The following is a 22,871-nucleotide window of genomic DNA, read 5'->3' as shown; positions in this document are numbered from 1 at the left end:
AGGGTTTGGCAGCAGTTCACAACCACAGGAGCATGATGCCGTTTGGAGGAGCTCTGAAAGGGATTGACTCCTTCCTCCTTTTCTTTGTCCTGTTCTTTATGTTTTCTTCTTCTCCTCCTAACCTCCTCATTAATTTCATCCTCCTTTACCACCTATTCTTCATGAATTATCCTTTTCTTTTTCTTCGTGTCTCACTTTTTCCTTCCTCTCGCCATCCTCTTCATCTTCCTCCCTCCATGTTTCACCTCTCCTCTGACTAATGAACTTTCCATCCTTCATGACCTTTTTCCACTAAAAAAGATAATAAAATAAAAATGAAATAAAACAAGCTGAAATTAAACTAACTGCGAAGGCAGCCCATACCCATTGCGGTTAATTATTTTTGTCTTTCTCATTGCCACGGATTTCCCCTACTGCAGCCTCCTGCCAGCACATCCAGTTGATCCCTCAGATGGGAAACACATCAGACACTATAAGATCTCTTCACACTGGCAACCGGTTGTATCTGCACTCAATCTAAAGCTGCATAAACACAGTGCACCTGCAACAAAGATCTGTGTGGGAAATCAACACGAGATGGAAAGATCTCACAGTAATTCAGCTCAAATACTGTAAGTCTCTGATTCTGTGACTTCCACACTGGTTTTTCTTTGACTGCAATGTATTTTAAAGGCAGTAAGTAAATCTGATAATATTAATACAATAAGTTATATGGAACACACACTGAGCTTCCTTTTAACTCTTTCCTAGCTAATACAACACACATTACATAATAATTGACATTTGAAAAAATATTTTGACATTGGTACACAAAAATATATTTTCTTTTTGATAGACTAGTGTAGTAATATAAGGGTTAAATATGTTTTTCCATTTTTGCCATAAACTGTCAATGTAGCTGATTTTCAGGAGTTGATACGTAAGCCAAAAACACAACAAGGTATAATTTGACATCATATACTGACATCACATACGGACACTTTGTCAGAACCCCTTCGCATCACTTTTCAAGACAATGTGAAAGGGAGTCTGATAGACTTCTATTGACAGCTCGTTCTCACTTCCAACACATCAAATAAAGTAATGTAACAAGTGAGAAAAGTCTACTACTGTAACTAGAGACGCTATGAGTATAGACATAGCCCTCTAAGACTTATGCCTCTTGCTCCGCCAGCGTTAGCAAAGAAAATACTGACTTTTTGGATGAGAGCTCAGGTATTGTACATGGCGATCTCATACTCATAGCCTGTACTCTAGAAACTGGAGTTACAGTATGTAACTAATGTTCTTTTTGTTTAAGGCTGAGCAGCTGTGGATCAGGATAATTCACTCATATCCTCTCTTTGGTCATAAATACTGATGATTGCTTTTTTCTGTGATTTCATTACTTATGCCTGTTTTGTGGTGGCTGATGGGTGATATAATGGAACTACTATGAATACTTCCTGGAGAGTGTGTTTCAACAAGAATCTGAGCTGTAGGCCACAGCTAATTAGGTTAGTCAAACAACATGTGCAGTATAGCCAGAGAGGGGAAACGAGACGTGGAGCTGGGAGACGAGACAGAGAAAAGAGAGACGAGAGAAAGTGGGAGAGAAAGAGAAGAGTGAGGCAGGACCCAGAGGAATAACTGAGGAGAGAATAATACAGCCGGCTCATAAATCATTTCATGTCTCTTTTTTCTGCCCTCCTGATGACACTTCTCACTCCTCTGCTGCTCTTGCCTTGCCAAATACCAGAGTCCCACTTGGAACGTCACATAATTACATCAGTTACAGTAATGATCTGTGACATTTTACTGTATATTATAAATGTCTGGGTTCCTACTTTCTTTCACCAACTGGTGTAAACGGTATAACAGTGAATTAATCTATAGCAGTCCATGACAGCTTTTACCCTCTCATGCTTCACCGGAGGGAATCTAACTTTATTGTCTTTTCTGTCTTTGCTGGCAAGTGAAAATCATAATACAGTGGTTTACTTAGGTAGGTCTGGTGATTTCTTCAGGGGAATAGTCCTCAAAAGAAGCAAAGCACTGACTACAAAAACTACAAAAAAAATAGTTTGATCAAGAGAATACAGTAAGATAATATCAGATGAAATCAAAAAAACTTTTTCCACAGCAGCACCACAAATCCCACAGCAGAGACATTTGCAGTGCTGCAGCAGCAAGGGGGATATCATAATAATAAGAAGCATCAGTAAAAAAGCAAGACATGATGCATGCAAGTAAGCAAAACCAGAAACTGCGTCTGTCTGTCTGTCTGTCTGTCTGTCTGTCTGTCTGTCTGTCTGTCTGTCTGTCTGTCTGTCAATGGGCTATCAGTTGTATATCCAGATACACTTATAGTTTGCTGATTGCTGTTTTCATTTCAAATTTTATCATTTCTTTCTTTTTGACAGCACATTGTAGAAAAGTGTTTCAAAATGAACCTAAAGCAAAGTAATAGCCTTGTGGGAACCACCTTGCCCCCAGGGGGCAGATAATTCCCAACACTGTAACTGTATGAAAAGATTTATAGATCTTTTGGCCTCTTTGGTAGTGCAATTAAAAAGTCCATATTCACACATGCTTGAGGTCTTACACTATATTTCTAAACACCTACCCGTGTCCTTCACCATGATATGCCAACTAAAAAGTTTTGTCAAGATGACTATATATACTAAAAGTTAGATGAGAGTAATGACATAAGTAATAACAAATTAAAACAGACTAAGACTGAATATCAAGTAAACACTTAAAATCTAATGTCATCTAATAGAGGGTTGATACTGATGCAATAGTAGGAAGTGGATTTCGGTGGGCTGAAAGAGTCATAAAGACATCACACTTGGGGGTGGTGGCTCTGACTCATTTAGTATCAGTTTCACCTGTGGCTGAGAGATTAGGGTTAGGGTTTGTCTCACACACCATGAGCCCTGCATATACACCTTTTAAACTGACCATCCACATCAAGGGGCAGGCTTGCCGACTGGACCGACGAACAGCTCACAAGGGACATTGAGAGAGATCCCCTGGTTCCTGTGAGGTGATCGTGGTAAACCTCAACTGTGATCTGTTGGTGAGTTAACCACACAAACACCACCCTCAGATAGGAAAGGTTACATTCACCCCGAGAGGTTTAGGTCACATTTACTCACCAAATGCAACATGCAGGGAGAGGCATTAGGTTACGAACTGCTTACCTCAGATTCAAGATTAAGCCTAGGTCAGCAAAGCCATTTAACGTACACTCTGCACTTTTATATACACAAATCTAAATTTTCTAGTCTTAATAAATAAATGCAAAAACACAGAGGCTTCCATATATCCTCCTGTCCTCAGCAGACAGAATCAGACAGAATAGTCCAATCTGCCCCCCACATCCACTCTGCTAATTAATTAACACACTTAACGAGTTCATAGTTAACAAGTTCAACCTGATCACTGACACTAATTGGCCATGTCAAACTGCATGTGTCCCATGCAAATTGCCTCTTTGATTGGGCTTCATAGAGTTAATTAGCCAATTAACCACTTCAGTCTGCCAGTTTGGTCTCACTGTGGCTTATGTCCCTGATTCTGGGTGGATCAGACACTGGTGAAGAAAGATTAGAAAATATATCACTGCCTGCCAGAGTGAAGCTATAATGAGAAGACAAAACAAAAAAAACACTCACTAAAGATGTGTTGGTTGCCATCCTGTTACTAGATTAGAGGCTGAAAAAAACACAACACCAGGAGCAGACAGAGTGGTCTTAATAATGTGTAGGAAAGACAGAGAGAAAGGAGAAGGGAAAGGATTTGGTCAAAGGTTAGAGAAGCACTCCTCGTTGTTTAAGGTCAGCAGTTTGAATCTTCACACCAGCAGCAGACTTCTGAGAGGGAAACATAAAAATGTTTCCATTTGTTCGCACGTTTCCAGTAAACATTATCAAGATTCCTTATTGAAACCAAATGGGGCAGCTCGAGGCTAACGTAGCCCAACTGTCCCTTTGGTCCCCATGAGGAATGCTAACAATGAGAGAAAGCCTTTGTAGACAAACTGAAGGTCAGCTGCTGATACTTGTGGCTACAAGTGCCACAATGTAGAAAGACACTGTGAAATGTGTACGATCCCTGTCCCGCTGAACACACCCCGGTTACGAATTCTTTTGATATTTCTGTGTCATTGTTATTGATATTTCCACACAATATCTCAAAGTGATGTCAAATCTGTGCATGAACAGTGACAAAATGATTACACGAGAAACACATGACAATGAAGCAGTGCTTGCAATGCTTTAAATTCCATTGAACTTGATATGAGAAAGTTAATGTGAGTGAGCTTTACAAGATCAGAAATAGTAAAACACCCAAACCCACATTTAAACTCACAAAATGAGCATATGGACATGTTGTGTCCGCTTTACTGCGCTGTCAATTAATCTTCAATCGTAATCACTTCATCATAAAGTAAGGTTGTCTCTGCACTGTTTGCATTCTCAGCACTGGGTCAATATTTCAGCATCTGTGCACATTCAAGAAAGTTATGACTGTATATTTGCAAAGAAATAATTCCTGTTGAAGCCAAACAGGTGCAGCAGTACTCTGCAAGCATGCTTTAAAAAGTGGCTGGAGTGACTTAAAATCTACAACTGTAAAAACAACACCAACAACAAAATCATGTTCCCAGATTCACTACAGCATAAAAATGTAATTGCTTTAGCAAGGATCAACAGCTTTGGATTTGAAAATACTTAGGAAGATGACAGATGGGGATTGGTTACAAATCCAAGGCAGCTTTGGCTCACTTCATTTCCCAGAGTGTCAACATATCTGAGGTATTGTCCTTTTCTGAGAAGGGACACCGTATGAGATCTGAACCAGGAGGGTGATGAAATAGGAGCAAGTACACGACTGTCTATGCTTACACTGAATTCATTTTCCAGGGAGAAGTGGAACGTTTGGCAAATGTACAACATTCAGCTTTTGGCAAAATCACATTTGGAGTATTTATTTAATTAAACTTGTGTACGTTCTGTACTTTCACTAAATGGTGCAGCTAACATTGTTCGTCGTTCGAAATTGTCTACATGCGTTTATTCAGCACAGTTTCCCCATGAGCAGCTGTTACACTTTAAAACTAATATATTGCAAAAAAGCTCGAAAACGGCGCTTCAGGTTTCTCCAAACTATTCCTTTCTGGGTGATGGATTCCAGCGGTTGTATGCATTAGCAGTAAAAAGCGAAACATGCACCTGTAAAAGGCTCCAGCCCGACTGTAGCTCATCAGCTTCTCAGAAGAACTATCATATAATCCAGGATTTGAGACCACTTAGGAAGATGACAGATGGGATTGGTAACAAATCCCCTTATCCTCAGCTCAATTCATTTCCATAAGTGTCAACATGACTGAAGTCTTGCACTGAGACGAGAAGTTACAGTAAAGAGAGATTTGACGCAGGGGTTTTGTGAATTAGACACCATGTGGGACCCTCCATGCCTCAAAGATGATGACAGGAGTCCAAGTTGTGAATGTGAACATTAATACTGCAACGCAACATTACTGAAATTCAGCAACAACACAGGCTGTTTGCTGTCAGCAGTTTGGGTACATGAGGGCTGTAGATGAGCATGTGCTTAAAGATAAAGTCACCTTAGACATGACTGTGAAGGGATCTGTAATCCCCTGCTAGTTCTTGTACACATGGACACACACACACACACACACACACACACACACACACACACACACACACACACACACACACACACACACACATACCCTAAAGATAGATGCATGTAGCAATCACTGACGAATGCAAGAAACACATCAAGAGAGGTTAGCAGCAAGAAGGTAATAAGCTTCACTGTGTGTGGCGCTGTCATAGTGAGAGGATTCACACACACACACACACACACACACACACACACACACAGACGAAAGGTTTAGAGGATATTGGGTGACACCTCTACTCTGTGTGTGTGTGTGTGTGTGTGTGTGTGTGTGTGTGTGTGTGTGTGTGTGTGTGTGTGTGTGTGTGTGTGTGTGTGTGTGTGTGTGTGTGTGCCAAAGAGTAGAGGTAGTACAAATGCTTACTCTACAGTAAAACAAGCTAAATAGAGAGAGTGTAAGACAGAGAGACAGATCATGAGACAGACTGACAGTTTAATTGACCGTCAGAAGAGAAGAGTGTGAACCTGTGAGTAACAGAAAGAGAGAGAGAGAGAGAGAGAGAGAGAGAGAGAGAGAGAAAGAGAGAGAGAGAGAGAGAGAGAGAGAGAGCACTCCATTAGTGATGTGTATGGGAGTTTTTCATGGGAGAAAGAATGCAGTCAGGAATTCTTTTAATTGTCCAAACTCCGCCTCAATGCTTAGCCTACTCACCCATCCTAGGACACACACACACACACACACACACACACACACACACACACACACACACACACACACACACACACACACACACTGAAGACACACACTGTAGTGTATACATACACATACCAGTCATTCTGTCTGCACAATGCTCCATTGCCAACCTCCATAAGAGTCCATCTTTCAGTGCTTTTCCTGGCCAGCTCTGGACTATAACCAATAATGGCTTCATGAGTTTTTTTTGTTTTTGTTTTTGTTTTTTGACAGAAAGGTGTCTTAATTAAAAAAAGAATTAAGTAACTGCTATTCTTCCTTTACATTTAAGAGTTGTTTAGAGTATTAAGGTCAAATATCACACACAGTGTCCTGGATGTTTTAAACCTTTATCGCATTTCCAGTACTGTTATGAGGTCAAGCAAATGTTTTATTTTTTTGCCTTTCATTTTTATTTTGTGGTAATGTTTTAGCACCCTTTAACAATTTAGATTCTGTATAGTTTAACTAGTATCATTAATATAATTACTTAGTATCTGTAATCTTAGCCCTAAAGGAATCCTGTGTAATATAAGCAATCTCGAACTGTGCTCACAAAACCCATTGTGTGTATTGAAGCACAACCAGTGTTGAATGTGTTTCCTTCTTAGTAAAACATTTGCAAAACCAATTTTTACATTGGCTAGCAGTCTTCTTATTCTTTCCCAGCTTTTGTTGGCAAATGCAGTGTTTCACTCTGTGTAAAGTATTCGTGCACCATAAATCAGTACAGCAGATTCCTCACAAAATCTGACACAGTTCGGAAGAACAAAATTTTAAGAGGCTGTGAGGAGTGCCATGAAGACTCATTGATAAAAAAAAAAAGTCAGCATCTGTAATCAACAGTATTCATGTTGCAAGCAGCAGTCGGCTGGCTCTGATCGTCACACAGTAGCGCTGCAGTGTGGTGGCTGCTTCTCTCTCTATAACATTTCGCTCTTCCTGTGGGTTTTCGAGGCCTCCCTCTCTGTCCACAGCTGTCCTCCTCCAGCTGCCCTTGGGGTAGGATTCACTGTGCCCAGGTGTGCCTCTGAATGCGTGTGTCTGTGTCTCTGTGTGTGTTTGTGCTATGTATATAGTTACCAAGGGGCCCCTGATTACAGCTGTCTCAGATCTGGGTGAATCAATGAAACACAACACTGGCAGATAGCTGACAATTTCTGTTGACACACTGTCATTATACACTCAGCTTATTGCTAAGCAGAGCACATCCATTCAATAATAACATTTACTGCTTTTAAAATACAGTTCAAGCATAAAGTGAGTAGAAATCTAGTGAAAGCAGACACAGCTTCATGCAGCATACAGACGTCATGCATTAAAGGATGCAGGTCTGTTGTGCAAATACACACACACACGCACACTCACACAACACAGACATAGAGGCGACACTCACAGAAACCTGACATCAGATGTCACCTTGTGATGTCTCTCTCCTTTGTGTCTCTTTTCCATTTGCCCCACCACTATATGTCATGCGCTGTCACAGGAGTTTGTGTTTCAAGGGGAGAAATTACCTTATTCATACACAAGATATACAATACCAACCAACCATCAGTCTTTCCCTGCAGCTCTGCTTTTCCCTCCCCATCTCCAAACCATGAGACGAGCTGCTGCTGCTGCTGCTGCTGCTGCTGCTGCTGCTGCTGCTGCTTGGCGCTGCTCGCCAACAACAGCTGAGAGGAGGAATGAAGGATTTTATGAGTGGAGGAGAGATAACCTAAACAAAGGAAGGACATTCAGAGGAGACAGTGGAGTTTAGAGTTTCAGAGTTGAACAAACTGTACTTTTCTCTTCATCAGTTGTCCTCTTCTTTCCTGTCTTTCCTTCTCCCACTTTGTTCTCTCCACCTAACATCTTTCTTCTATTCTTGCCTCTCCTCGTCTCTCCTTCGTGTCTTGTCGTCTCCTCTACTCTTACTTGTTCTCTGTGCTTTTATTATTTAGCACCTGTCGACCGTAGAAAACCTTGTCATGCGAACCATCTGACGTAGAAACACACACACACACACACACACACACACACACACACACACACACACACACACACACACACACACACACACACACACACACAAAAGCAGTAGTCCTGGCAGAACCGCACACTTCCGAATGCTGACGCACGCAGACCCGCATACACAGGGTTCCAGATACTGTATACTCTAACACACACACCGCACACACACACACACACACACACACACACACATATACACTCCTGACATTTCTGATGCACATTAGCTAATGTGGAAAGACGGCTGGACTGAATTACCACTACACATAATGACTATTTCATGTCAGGATGAGAGGAAGAGCAGAGAGGAGGACGAGAGGCCAGAAACTGAATACAGGGTTCTGACTCTCTACTTACTTTCCTTTTCTTTGGTCTTTCTTCGTCTCCTCTCTTTTTAAATTGACCTCAGTCTATGGATGGAGTCTTTTTTCTTTCTTTAAGGAGGTTGACGGCTTGATGGTATGACAGCTCGTGGATTTTACCAATAGAGATTCAAACAATCAAGGATTATGTTTACGCTTATATCAAAGTTTACAACATTCAATTTTGAAACTGTCAGCAAAGCTTGAATAGTGAGAGCATCAACAGACAAAGCTGGTACGCCCACATTTTACAGCATAAGATCATCTTCTTATCCATCACCTTAAAATTATTGGTAACAGGTAAACAGCTGTTTTCACATCCTGCCCCACCTGGATACCTGCTGCTCTGTTTTGTCAAATTAGCTACTCTAATTGGGCTAATGACAGGGTACTTTAATAATTAGGCGCATGCATTTATTCACACATTTTGCTCTCTTATACTTCTATAATTATGTGTAACAATAAAGAGATCTATTTTCCTAATAAAGGAATGATGAAAAATTGTGACCCAAACACCAAATGACATTTTGTGGCTGTTTTTAGCCATCACAAATTGCAATGTCCTTATCCAGCAATCATCTGACTGATTACAATTTGAACTGTTGTTTGGTACCAGTTTTAAACTTTTAGATATAATAAAAAGAACTCTTGAACAAATTCAGTAATCTATGCAATGAAATAAACAATGAGAACTTTGAAGTATGTTTTTTTCAATAGCCTGGTGAACATTTTCAAGACTCCATGGGTAAAAAATAACAAGCATTGATTAAAAAAAATATATGCTGACACACATATAGATTCATAAGGGTTTACCTGAAGTTTAAGCACTGCCAGCTTTAGGTATGAGTATACATCATTGTGTGTGTAGAGTGAAGGTGTGTCCAGGTATGTCGGTGAAATCAACTGGTGTTGAACATGTCACAGCCTGCTCTTTCCTTTCCTCCACTTATATTTCCAGCACACAGACTAAACTCCCCACAGAATGCTGGTCATTAATAACATCCCTGGCTTTCATCTGTCACCATTACTGTCAAAAGACAGACGGAGCCATGCATGCACACAAAGAAATACACACTCAAACACACAGTGAGTACCTCATAAAACCAAATGCAGATGCTATTCAGGAATTAAGTTCTCTCTCTCTCTCTCTCTCTCTCTCTCTCTCTCTCTCTCTCTCTCTCTCTCTCTCTCTCTCTCTCTCTCTCTCTCTCTCTCTCTCTCTCTGCAGACATCTGTGCATTTTTATAAATAATGATGTTTTTATTGACCACATCTTGAACTACATCTTGATGTCAAATGTGCAGTGCTTAGACAAAAGACAGGTCCACAATGTAGATGCGATGAACTTCATGCATGTGCTAAAACTCTGAAGGAGAGGAGGTATAAATCAGGGAAATGGGTGTGTTTATGTTGCCCTCGGGTAGATACTGCTAACAGCCACTGACCTCTGACTCTGACCTTATCAGCATTATCAGCAAAGGTACAAATGCAGATTTTCTGACCCAGTTGTAAGAAGCAGAGGGTTGGAAGTTAAGAGGTTTAAAGGAAAGAAGGGACAGAAAAGAGACAGAGAAGACAGGTCTAAACGGGATGTAGAGTGAACTGTTTCCTTCTTTTTTCTCACATCAGTAGCTCTAATTATTGCTTACCAATCTATTTTCATTCATAGAAACAGCTACAAATGTATGACAAGGGCCAACCTGCTGCAGCACATTTCATATTTATCTGTCGCTGTCCTCAAAAACTTGTCCTTTCTTTTTCATTCCCTTCTGCCAGCATTCCACCTCCCTCGCTCGTCCCCTCCTACCTCCAATTCTCCTTTTCGCTCTTTTTTCTCGTCCCTCTTCCTCCTTCCTTGCTTATGTCAGCAGTCACGTTTGACATGTAAATAATGAATCAAATGTATCATCCCCCATCACAAACACATTCATTAAAATGCATGCAGTGGATATGTGTGCACAATCAAATGTACGTATGCAGTACGCCGGAACAGAGCTTCCTCTTTTAATCAACATGGGGATTTACATTCTAGGTGGTCATCAAAAGACACACACACACACACACACACACACACACACACACACACACACACACACACACAGACAAAACCACAGCTAATGAGGAATGCTGTGAGCAGTATATAAGCATATGGGGTCTGAAGCATGAAAGTGTTTGAATCCCCCTCACCCACACATAAGACACCAGCCAATTCGCTTTATAGTTTCAGTTCATAATCAGTGGTCACATTAAAGACTGTCAGCTCTATATTTGCGGATGGTAACTTTCCATTCCTGCCAATAAAAACAGGTTTGAATTTCCATCTACCCTCAGTGTGTGTGTAGTTCACTGCCACTAGCAACAGCAGGTATGAGAGTGACAGAAAATCTGTGTGACAAATGTCTCAAGTGGGACAGTAACTAGTCGCATCCTGAATATACCTGAATTTGCTTTTGTTGTGGTCCAACAGTAACAGTCAGTTCATCATGCTGGTGTGACTTCAACTCATTTAAGCTGAAAAATAAAAGGAGGATAGGGTCAATAAAAGGGTTACTTAATCCTTTCCGAACATAACATTGGAATTGTTCCTTACTGTGTTGTCAGTGGGGCTGTACCCTCATTGCATGATTGTGTCTTTCACGAGTCTAACCTCAATCAATTATAAACCCAGCCCAGAAAGCTGTATAGGTCGTCTGTGCAAGTAGGTTAATATGACCCATGTTTACATTTATTGTTGGGCTGCGGAAAGGAGGAAATCAGGTGATGTAGTAAATGAACAAGAAAGTCTGCATTTGGAGGAAGGTGGGGTGGATGGAGGGGTCAAACAAACACAGGACTTTCACCCAGGAGACCACTGTGTCCCATGTGAAAACAGATTCAACAGATTGACCTATTTTAATTTCTTACGTAACACACTTAAGTTACATCAAGTATGCAACTGGAAGGTACTTATTTCAGTCTGTTCCTAAACCTAACCATGTGGTTTTATTGCCTAAATCTGAACCAACTGCAACCAGAGTTAACCATGGGGGCATGAAGGTCTGGTACTATGAAGGTCCAGTGCCTCTGTCACTGCTAAATGTTGTTTTTTGGAATCATTGACAATAGACCTATGCGATCATTTAGGTATGAGGATGTGTTGCATAAACCATTTATTGCACCTTGCCTACACTCCCGAGACTCTACCCCCAGCTCCTTCTGTGGAATCACAGGGTGTTGTAATGTGACATGGGACATAAAATGTCTCCCCTTCTTCTGTCCCAGGATCTCCTTCCATTAATTTATTTGAAGCGCGGTATCCTAATCACATGCATAAGCACCTCAATGGTCTCCTTTCAATGAGAAGGCTCTTTAAACATGCAAAACCTGGATCAAAACGTAAAGGCATCTGGAGGCCTTTATGTTTCTGTTATGGTACATCTGTGAAAAGATTTAATGCAAAAGTGCACCTCTCCTGTACATCTGTTTGAGCACAGAACAAAAGGAAATCTGAATTCAAACCAGCTCTCACTTGTTATTTAAAAATAGAGATGCCTTTTCCACTCTTCTTCCAATATGAAAAACAGACGTGAAATCTTTCCACATACTGTACTGAAGGTAACAACTCTCTACGTGTCAAATGTCTTTTCCACAAGACCAGCCGACCCCGAGCCTCCAGCTAAAATACCTTATCTGTCCATCTGAAAAACCATTTTACTAATGGCCACAGCTACTGCTACATACCAAACATGCTTTTTGCACAGAACCTGTCAGGATGCCTGACTCGTGCTGTGCTGCTGTGTTACTATGTGTATCCTTGGCGTGTGAGTGTGCGTATGTGTGTGTATTTTTATGGATGCATATTTGTTGTTGAATTTCAGCCACTGTATCGTGAAACTCTACCTTGGGTCAGTGCTCTTGAGGTTTACTCCACCTCTCTTTTGTAGAGGTATTAACACACAGCCCCTTAAATGCTTTTTTAAGTGTTATTGTCATCTAAAGAAATTATTAGAACTGGATTTGTGATGTATGAACAGACACACACACAACCTGTACACATGCCCATCAATGCATTCAATCAGACAAAGCAGTGTAGCATGAATAGCAATGAAGTATAAACTCTACACACCTTTACAGGTTCAAAAAAATCTTTTTTTTCTGACGTTTGGTGTACACAAGTGCAAAATCTCCAATTCCCAATCTGGGTAGGTTGGAGACTTTTTTGATTATTTCTTCTGATTCTCAAGTGTGATACAATCAATAACAAAATGTCTTTGTTCTCCATCTGCCCGCTTGTTAGTGGGATGGGAGGCTCACACTCACATACACACACACGCACACACACATGCACACAGACACGCCCAGTGTAGTCCCCAGGTGCGGTTTGTGGAGATGGAGGCTTTCTGAAGGTGAACCCCATGGTGAGCAAAGGCGAGGTGCTGTGCTCTGTGAGCGTGTGTGTATCTGTCCTTTCATGTATTCAGTTGTCTGTTATGTCTGTATTTGGGGCCGGCAGTAATGTAGACAGCCAGCGAGAGAAAAGAAAAGAAAGACAGAAAGAAGGATTTAAGAAAGATCCACAGAAACAGATAAACTCAAGTAACACGTTTTTTTTGTTTGTTTGTTTTTTAGGCACTTGAAAAGCCGGGACTGTAAAAAACTGTAAAAATATGAAACTAAAAACAAATGGAAAAGGGGATGGGGAAGGGGGGGTGAAGGATGGAGGGATGTAGCTTTTATCTGGAGGAGGGGAAGCCAAATTAGAAATGTGGCATGATCCCCCCCTCCTGGGACTGAGTCAATTAGCCTGCCTGGAGGAGCTGCCAAGAGGCTGGGGCTGGGGGATGGTGTCAGTAAAGAGGCTGGTGGCGGTGGTGGTGGAGGGTGACTGGTTGAGACAGGAGAGGCCAAGGGCGTAGGCAAGAGGGTTTTCATGGTAGAGTGGGTGGATGTGGAGGGGAACTGGCTAATACACACAAGATTGAACACTCTGCAGCATGAAGGCCTGCTGGCCGTTGTGCTATGTATTACAGTAACATAATGGTAGAAAAGGTGAAGGCTGAAGTATTTCCACAGGGGCTTAATATGGAAGATGAAGATTTGCTCTTTCACCATCTTCATCACAGACCGGGCACTATACCACTGTACAGACATGGACAGAGAGAAGGTCTCTCAGTCCATCAGAAGACAGATGCAGCAGCGAGTCATGCTGGTCATTACAGAAAATGTAAGGACTGATTAGCCTTCAGTTAAAAGGTTAATCAAAAACAATTTGGATAATCAAACAACTACGTCAAACATTTGTGCCTGTGGCTCAGCAGGTACAGTGTCCACTAACCACAGGGTTGACGGGTCAGTGCCCTTCTGTCCACATGTCAGCTTGGGAAGTTACTGAAACCCAAATTGCTCTGCATGAAAGCTCACTGCCACTGGTGTGTGAATGGCTGAAAAGACCCAAATTGTGAAGCATTTTGCATAAAATTGCTGTATAAATGCAAGTCCATTTAGCATTTGCTGCAAGCTTCAAAAATGTTGAGAAGTTTCATATCACTGAAAACTGAGCTCTAATGGAACACAACAAGCAGGTCCACGACGTCACTCGTGACTCGTTGAAACTGTGATTAACCCTTTTCACTGTATTCTATTTCATATGCCAAACAATGGATCAGTCAATTAAAAATCAACAAAATCGAATTGAAATATTAAGATATTCAATAGTCATGATGTGCTGTGGTATTTTTTGCAACCTGCCACTCATCCTCAATCATTTCTATCCCTCCTCAATGCAAATTTTACAGCACTGCACAAATAATAACAAAAACATTCACTTTTTTGAATCTTTTAGAATTACTTTCCTCATAACCTCTCTGCTTTGATTGCTAGGCCTGGAAAAGTGGCGTTTGGGACACAAGAAACAAAGGATGAAAAATGACAAAGGGCTGCTGGTGTAGGAGCGCCTGACAGCAGCCGTGCTGCAGAGTTTAACAGGAGTGGTTGGAGAGAGGCTGGATGTGCTGGCGAAATGCTGTTTTCTTAGCAGCTCATCTACAGACCAGATCAATCATTACTGCACCAAATCACCGCTGGCTAGACTAGCCTCAGCCATAAATTGGCATCAAACTAAGACTATTAATAATGAAAATAATTTTTAAGAAACAGCAGCAGTCCGGAAAAACAGACCCTTGCAATAAATGCACAGTCCAAAAAATTTCTCTCTCTCTCTCTCTCTCTGATTTCTATAACTCTCTGTCTTTTTCCAACTGTGATCCTGAGCAGCTGCAGAACAGCGGTAAGCAGGATTACAGGTGGTGAGAAGAGAGGAGGGGGGAAAGGAGGGGGAAGGAAGGGGGGGGGGGGGGTACATGAAGGAGAAGGACGAAACAGGCCAGGGAGGAGGTGAGGGCGCATACAGAAAAGCTGGGGGGTTGTTGGGGAAGGTGGAGGGAAGTAGAAATAATAAGGAGAAAGGGAAGAAAAGGAACAATAACAAAGAAATGAAGAGAGAGCAAAGGGTTCTGCCTCAAACTGTCAATCATTAACCCCCCGTTCAATCAGGACTGTTTACAATGTTAAAACATATGTCTGGCTTTCTTATGGGTGTGCAACTTTGTGGCCTCTCCAGTGGTCTCCTTACATAGAGCGTGCTGATTCCAGTCTGACAGAGGAGCTGTGAGCAGAACAATCCCTGCCGGTGTGTGCGCTTAAGTTATGAGCTCTCCAAATGAGATACCAGACAGTCCGATGCGTGTGCTATCATCACCAGTGGAAGCACAGGGTGGCAGGTGACTTGAGTGACAGTTTAAAGAGGGAAGGGGAAGGAGAGGAGGCTGCACTGCATGCACTCAGCGGCGTGTCACCAGGCAGGCCTGCGTCTCCTTCCTTATCTGACAGGCACACTGCAGAACAGCAAAATCCCCTGCATAAGCCCCTCGAGCGCTCCTCTGGGACACAGTGTGTGTGTGTGTGTGTGTGTGTGTGTGTGTGTGTGTGTGTGTGTGTGTGTGTGTGTGTGTGTGTGTGTGTGTGTGTGTGGAGACAGAGACAGAGACAGTTTCTGAAAACTATAAGGGTGCTTGTATGTGTGTGATAATGTGTGTTTTTGTGTGTGTGCGTGTGTGTGACAGGGATGGTGAGAATCTCGTTATTTTCCTATCTTCCTGTGTAAAGCCTCCTAATTCCAACTCACCTTCAACACTGCATGGCCGCTCAAGGTGATAGGACAGGACAGGCTCGGAGTCCAAACTCTCACATGCGCACACACACACACACGCACACATGCACATATCTACACAAATTGAGAGTGCAATTGCAGGTCAGCCTGGCAAAGGAGAGTCTGTTCTGCAGCAGTGCTAGACAGACCTGAGCATTCAAGGAAAGAAGAAATTAGGAGGGACAGGGACGGTGTGTGTGTGTGTGTGTGTGTGTGTGTGTGTGTGTGTGTGTGTGTGTGTGTGTGTGTAAGAAGGGGGAGTGGAGGGTCTGACAGTAGAAGGAAAGGAAAGGTAAGAAAGGGAGCACAAAGACAGTGTTGGGGAGCAGAGCAGCTTTTAGCCATGAAAAATATGCCATTATATAATGAACATTCCATTATTTTATTTGCTCTCTGTGCTTGACTTGATGGTGCAATGTTTGCTCCATGTGGATTTTTGAATGCTGATGCTGATACATATTACTGATATTACGGGCACGAAGTGCCACTGACTGATGTTTGATATCTTTATGTTCGACATTCAACATTACAAAAACGTAAATCGATTGATTCTTTGCCAACTTGACTTCAGACTGATGGAAACTTGAGTTTTAGTTCCTTAAAATCTAATAATTTCTACCTTTTGTGACTTAAAATGGACAAAGTAAACCAAAATTGATTCAGTCAGGCATGTGAAAGGGTTCATATTATATAATATGCTACTAAACCTCAACTATATTAACAGTATTAGCACATTTTTATCTCTCTGCCACTGGAGCAGAGGGAGGTGTGTGGTGATGGCAGTCAGAAGAAACAGAAGGAATGAAGAGGAGCATAAATCTTGGCCAAGTCAAGCAGGGAGTGTGGTCTCATCGCACGCCAAGAGAAATCTGCACAAACCCTGTCCACTGAATTACGATTTTTCTATATCCCTGTTTTGTGCTACAAAATGAAAAGAAGGTCATAAAACATTTTTCTTCCATTGCTGAACTTTCGCAGCTATTTCGTGAAGTTTCAATGACTCGGTACATTTTGATTTAGGTGAGACATGTTTTGATCGCAGAATAGATTATGCATGATTCATCAATGCCTCATTTCGTCACGTTTCACCAATCAAAACAAATTGCTTTTGTGAAACTGGCCCCTGGAGGTTAATAATGTCTTTAACAGCAGTTAATTGTGTACAGCAAAGAACATGGCTTGACATTGATCATGACTTTCTGATTTCTTTTTCATTTATACGCCCTTCTATTTTTAGTTTGGGCTCAAGTGAAGTTTTTGAACAAGGGTACATGGACAAAACTAAAGAGAAATGACAACACCTGCATATTTCCTCCCCCTGACCAGACCCTAAACCAGCCCAGGAAATAACAACCTGATCACAGACCAGGTTACACATCCCACCAGTCACTGTGAACTGTCCACTGATGGTGAACTGAGACTGACCTCCCTGTCCTCAGTCTAACCTTTGCGTGACTTTAGGCCATCATCAGTTTAAGAGATCTGCTTTTATCTGATGACGTTACCATTTACCATCCTGCATCTATGACATCTGTGCAGATACGTAATCCTAATTAACCTCATTCAGATGTTTTGGGTCTCTGATGGATCAGTAGCCAGATGTCATCAGATTAAACCAATTATGCCAAATTCATTCCATCTACACAGCAAGTCAGACATCAGCACTTAGCTGTTCACTTTTTTGGAGTCTTAGGTGGTCTCATGCTCAGAGGATTTCTTTTCTTTTACTTTGGTTGGTCAAATATTTCATCTTGTTGATCTATTCTTGGATTAGGTATATTTCTGTGTGTGAAGGTGTGTTTGTGCTCATGACAGTTGGTTAAAAGGGGATGCAGTGAGAGTGGTCCATAACAAAAAGGCGCATAACTTCTAAACAGATTCACATAATATGAAGACAAACACACATACACACCATTTTCCAACCCCATTTCATAACCCATAAGTCCACAAAAATCTCCCTGTTCATTTATCCACAAAGCCATGACCACTCTATAGCAGCCATAACTTTCTATCTATGAAGCTGAAATCACATGTTGATGAGGTTGTGTGTGTGAATGCATGAACACGTGTTGTGTGCACTTGTTTGCAGCCTTAATTCTCGCTCGTTTAATTTATACTGATGACGCCGACTGCTCCTTAACATTTAACGTCTGGGTTCTAATGTACTATCCAGCATTATTCATGACAACACACAGTTAGTCTTTCCTCTGCGTCCAGCATATCAGGAGCCTTTATCGGGACTTCACTTTTTCTTTTCTTTTTTCAAGTGAGGAAGACATATTCTTCTCTATTTCTCATCACTACTGCCCCAAATTTGTCATCTTTTCTTATTTTTTCTTGGTTCGTTCAGTTAAAATGATTCATTTGTCTGAGTTACTTAAATTCACAATCTTTATTAAAGCCTTGTATAGAGAGTCAAAGTTCTAACTTTTTCACATGTCCTTAAACATGTCCAATTTTGGCTTCACTTCTCTCACCCTTAAGCAGAAATCTGCCGTTCTAATCTGGCTTTAGCGCAGCCTCCTCATTTTCTCCATTATCTTATGAGACCTCTTCACCTTCAAAGGTTGAGCATGAACATCAATTAAGGCGTTATCTCCACTTTTATCTGCGCTCGAGAATCTAACATCCTTTGGCTGCCTTTTAACACAGTGATGAATTAGGGAAACTGACCTGAGGTTCAACTCTTTGTTATCCATCCATCCATCTGTGTTCAGGTTATCTACACATATCAAATGACACCTTTAAAACACTATATATATTATCTTGCAGGTTTAATGACAGATGATATGTAACTTTAAATAGTAGAAGCTGGTAATCAATTTATAAAGATAGAATGTTCCATTATGTAACATTATGTAACATTACGTGACATTCTGTTCTGAGATTAGTTTCATTATACTGTTTATGGGGGGGGGGGTTGCAAAGCGACAGTTGCATACATCCTCTCTCTCACGCACGTACACACATGCGCACAACAAACATTTTAACGTTAATTAGCAGCTGTTTCCAAATCAAGGGCAAATATCATGTGTTCTTTTTTAATCAGAAGGATTGGAAAAGAAAACAAAAAATAAATAAATAAAAGAAACTGATGAAAGTTTGATGCTAACAGCCTTTTGCTTTTTATTTGAATGAGGGAACAACCTCTGCTCTCGTCTGTCCCCTCTGGCTATATGGGAAAAAGTCAATATTTCAAGAGAGCAGAGACACTCATTAAATATTTCAAACAAAAGAAAACTGACATGCTGCCCAGTCTCTCCCTCTCTCTCTACCTAGCCTCATCAGTTCTCTGCTATCTTTTTACTTTCTTCACTCCATACTTCATACACATATAGAGAAAGAAAGGCAAACAAAGCCAGCGCTAACAGTGGCAGTCCAAGAGAAAATTTATCCCGTGGTCTACAGACACACGTTATTGTACCTTATGTTGAGCTTTACACATTTTTCACCTACTTTCTGCTGACCTGGTAGATATTTCAGGTGAGGGGAAAGGGTTAATAGGAGGGTTAATGGGTTTTTCCGCTGAGGAAGAGTTGAGATGGGGGTTAATGGGTTTTAAGGTGTGGCAGTGGATCAGTGTATAGCCATCTTAACCATGGAGGTACCTTGGAGGTCGATTCATCACCAGGCAATCAACGGACCCACCTTGAACCCACAGGAGCTGTTAGGTTAAATAAATGTCCACTTTGCTGCTCTCTGATGTAAAATGATTGAATGCAAGAGCAAATGTGACCATGTAGTGGAGGCTATTATAGGTATGCTGCTCTACACACTGTGTCTGTCCTGGGAAAAATCCTCTGACACGCAGGAAGTGATGTGTTTTAAATATGCATCAGCAGCAGTGTGTTTGGAATACATAGAAGAGCTGGGTAATTAGCATGAGCAGCAATAACCACCATGGCTGAACAGACAATGCAAAGAGTGACACCTACAGAAGCTCAAGAACATCCAAGATGAAAGACGGAGTACCTCAGTTCATCTCCTGGTGAGTTTTAAACTTATATGTTAGACCTGACCTAGAGTTCCACCTCTAGCTATACCAAAATCTGTAAGCACTGTAAGGAAAGGGCTTACATAGACCAGAATATCTGTTTGTCATGTAGTGCAAATGTAGACACAGATTGAATTTTCAATTATTAAAACATTTCTCAGAGGCAGAATTACTCTGAGAGGAGAAATAATGTCACTGGTTGTGATAAAGAGCGTTTTCTTGCTAAGTAAGCCTTACATTACATTACAAACATTAGAATAGAGCTCATTGAGGTAAGCAACAGGGATGATAACATTATGAACTTTCCTGCATATTACTTTTAATGTGCTACTTTTCATGACAACTATCAATCTAAAGCTAGTTAGCTTTTGTTGTAAGCTAATTACCCTGCTGACCTCATAATATCGCTGCATATTTTTTGATTACATTTGTAATTTGTTGCTGTTAAAGTTCACTACTTCACTAGTTTGCACTTTCAAAAAATTTATTTATTTTTAACTCTAATTATTTTACATCAGAAGTAGCCAAAATAATGGCATACTCCAAAGATTTAGCCTTGTCCTCCAATGACATTGTTGGTCTTTTAAAAAAGCATTAATATTGGTGCAACAGAACCAGAGATATCGCCTACACTACCCATAATGCCACTTCAGCACTAACATTTCAGTCACAGATTTGGGTGTGTTATGCTAGTGGTTGCTAACCTAGCCTTGAGCGCTAGCCTCAAAATGAGGAGCGGGCCACAGAGGTCTGGTAAGCTCACTTTTTTCTAACTCTTGTAGTCTTCAGATCCAACTGACGCTGACTCGTGAAATGATTTGAGATAATTAATCAGACTTTGGACAGCTCCCCCTGGAGGCTTTATGCAACTTTTTCCCCTATAAGGATGAACAACTTGCTCATTCAAGTGTAGGTTTCCATTAAAATCATCAGGAGATGTAAGTAAAGCTGTAAATATACTCCATGTCAGTAGTGCCTGCTTGTCACACTGGATATCAACAAGTAAAGAAAAAGACTATGACCACATTATCATTAACATCATTAACAACAATCATGTAACACCTTGTTGGACCATCCGCTGCATCCAGCACACACCTCAAAGCAAAGGCAAATTAAGGGTTAATTTGTGGTTCAGTGGTATGGTAATGGAAGGGTTACTGTGCACGTTAAGGTGGGTTTGGGTTGGGTTGGAGGGGTTATAAAGATCAGTGAGACCCAGGATTACAAGCCTGAATAGGTGAGATGCACACCTGTGAGCTTGAAGACATGTAAACACCCACTCACACACAAAAACATTCTGCTGATAGCTGGGTTTAAAAAAAAAGGGTGCTGATGCTACAAAACAGAAGAGATATTTAAAGGCAGATGAACTGTCATAAAGAGGATGAGCAAGAGAAAAGAGACTGCTGGGAGAAAGGATGAGAGCAAGACAGAGTGGCATGGGGTAAGCCTCTGTCATTAGCTGTGGGATTTCAGCAAAAACCAGCAGAAAAGGCAGAAGTAAATGAGATTAGAGAACAAAAGTGGCAGAGTGTGGCAGGATGAAGGGTAGAGGGAGGAGTGGAGGGATGAGGCACACAATAAGCGCAGGTGTAAAGAGACCAAAGACTTCTAATCTTCTATGTGACCACTGGTTTCTGTATTCACCGCTGATTTAAAACTCATATAAGGCTTTATTGTTCAAGCACAAAACCGTTTGAAAGCAAAGACTGGTCACATTTTAAAGCTTTAACATTGAGGTAGACCTCTTTGTGTTCTCAAGCTGAAAACAGAACTTCAGTGTTACTTATTAATGCCAACTGGAAAGAGAGATTCCCTGCAAAAGCAATAATAATTCCCCCTTAATCCCCCACTTCCACTGGTGGACCATCAGGAAATTAAACATCCAAGACAGACATTCACCCACATGCACGCAAACTCTTTCTCCTTCCCTGATTTCTGCTCAGATGAATCACCCACTGATCAAATCCAATCAACAAACTCACAAAATGTTCTCACTTGCATATGCTCCCTCTAAAAAAGTCCACTCCTATTCTGTCCAGCCAGGCTATTATGTTACTCAAGGAAATCACCCTAATGATCAACACAGATATCAAACGACAAACACAGCAGAGCTGACACACATTCAGAGCTGCATAATTCCAACACAAACACCTACACAGGGTTTTCCCCAGCCTCAGTTTCACTTCAGCAAACTCAAATCATTCCACTTTTTTGTCTCAGTTATTAAGAACAATTGAATAAATGAATACATTCACACTTGTCCCCCACCGTCAGACACACAAACTACTTCCTACATTCAGTTCTAATCTCTAATAAATGTATTTACCAATATGGACATTGATCCTGGTGGATAAGACAAAGACAGACGCTGGAGCCACAGGGATTCTGTCAGAAAATCCAAATCTCACCTTCATCAGCAGCTTCCTCCGCCTGCGTCCGGTCCTCAGCCCCTCCTCGTCACTTTCCCTTTAGCAGGTGCCATCATGGTCAAATAGTCCACAGGAGAAGGCTATTCTCTAATTCTCTCTCTCTCTCTCTTTCTTATACTCCCTCTCTGAGTCTTAGAAAAGTAGCACGTGTATGTGTGTTTGTGTGTCTGTGTATGTGTGTGTGTGTGCGTGTGTGTGTGTGTGCGAGCACAACTCCAAAGGTCCTGGAATTCCTGAGTCCTGCGCTAAAGAGCAAGCGTGGTTGAGCTCCCTCGCTGTCTCCCTCTCTCTCTCTCTCTGCACTCCTTTTCTTTTTCCTCTCGCTCCCGGCCGGGCAGAGAGGAGGGGAAGACAGTCAGGGGGTGGGACGGAAGACAGAAGCTGCTTTCAGCCAACTCTCTATCTCCTCTTTCTGCCCCTCTTTCTCCTCCTTTGTCCTTTTCCCTGTGTCTCCTTCTTTTTGCCTAACTTTTACGCTCTGTCTTTTGGCTTGTTCTCTGTGACATATACTCTT

General features: G+C 41.4%; 1 protein-coding gene across 2 annotated transcripts in view; it reads right to left on the bottom strand.

The window, feature by feature from the left end:
- The window catches only part of sema3b (sema domain, immunoglobulin domain (Ig), short basic domain, secreted, (semaphorin) 3B), a 72,634-nt gene extending 50,016 nt beyond the window's left edge, over positions 1 to 22,618 (bottom strand). The window contains exon 1 of one of the 2 annotated variants that reach the window (XM_070968251.1): positions 22,337 to 22,618. The gene's annotated coding sequence lies outside the window, so the exon portion shown is untranslated. Of the gene's footprint in view, positions 1 to 11,183; positions 11,259 to 22,336 lie in introns of those variants that run through there. The other variant, XM_070968252.1, reaches the window with a different exon arrangement.
- Between the last annotated feature and the right edge of the window lie 253 nt (positions 22,619 to 22,871).

Source organism: Chaetodon trifascialis, chromosome 8, assembly GCF_039877785.1.
Source record: "Chaetodon trifascialis isolate fChaTrf1 chromosome 8, fChaTrf1.hap1, whole genome shotgun sequence".
Taxonomy (NCBI): domain Eukaryota; kingdom Metazoa; phylum Chordata; class Actinopteri; order Chaetodontiformes; family Chaetodontidae; genus Chaetodon; species Chaetodon trifascialis.
Note: the sequence above shows the minus strand (reverse complement) of the source record. Positions and strands in the feature narration are given on the sequence as shown.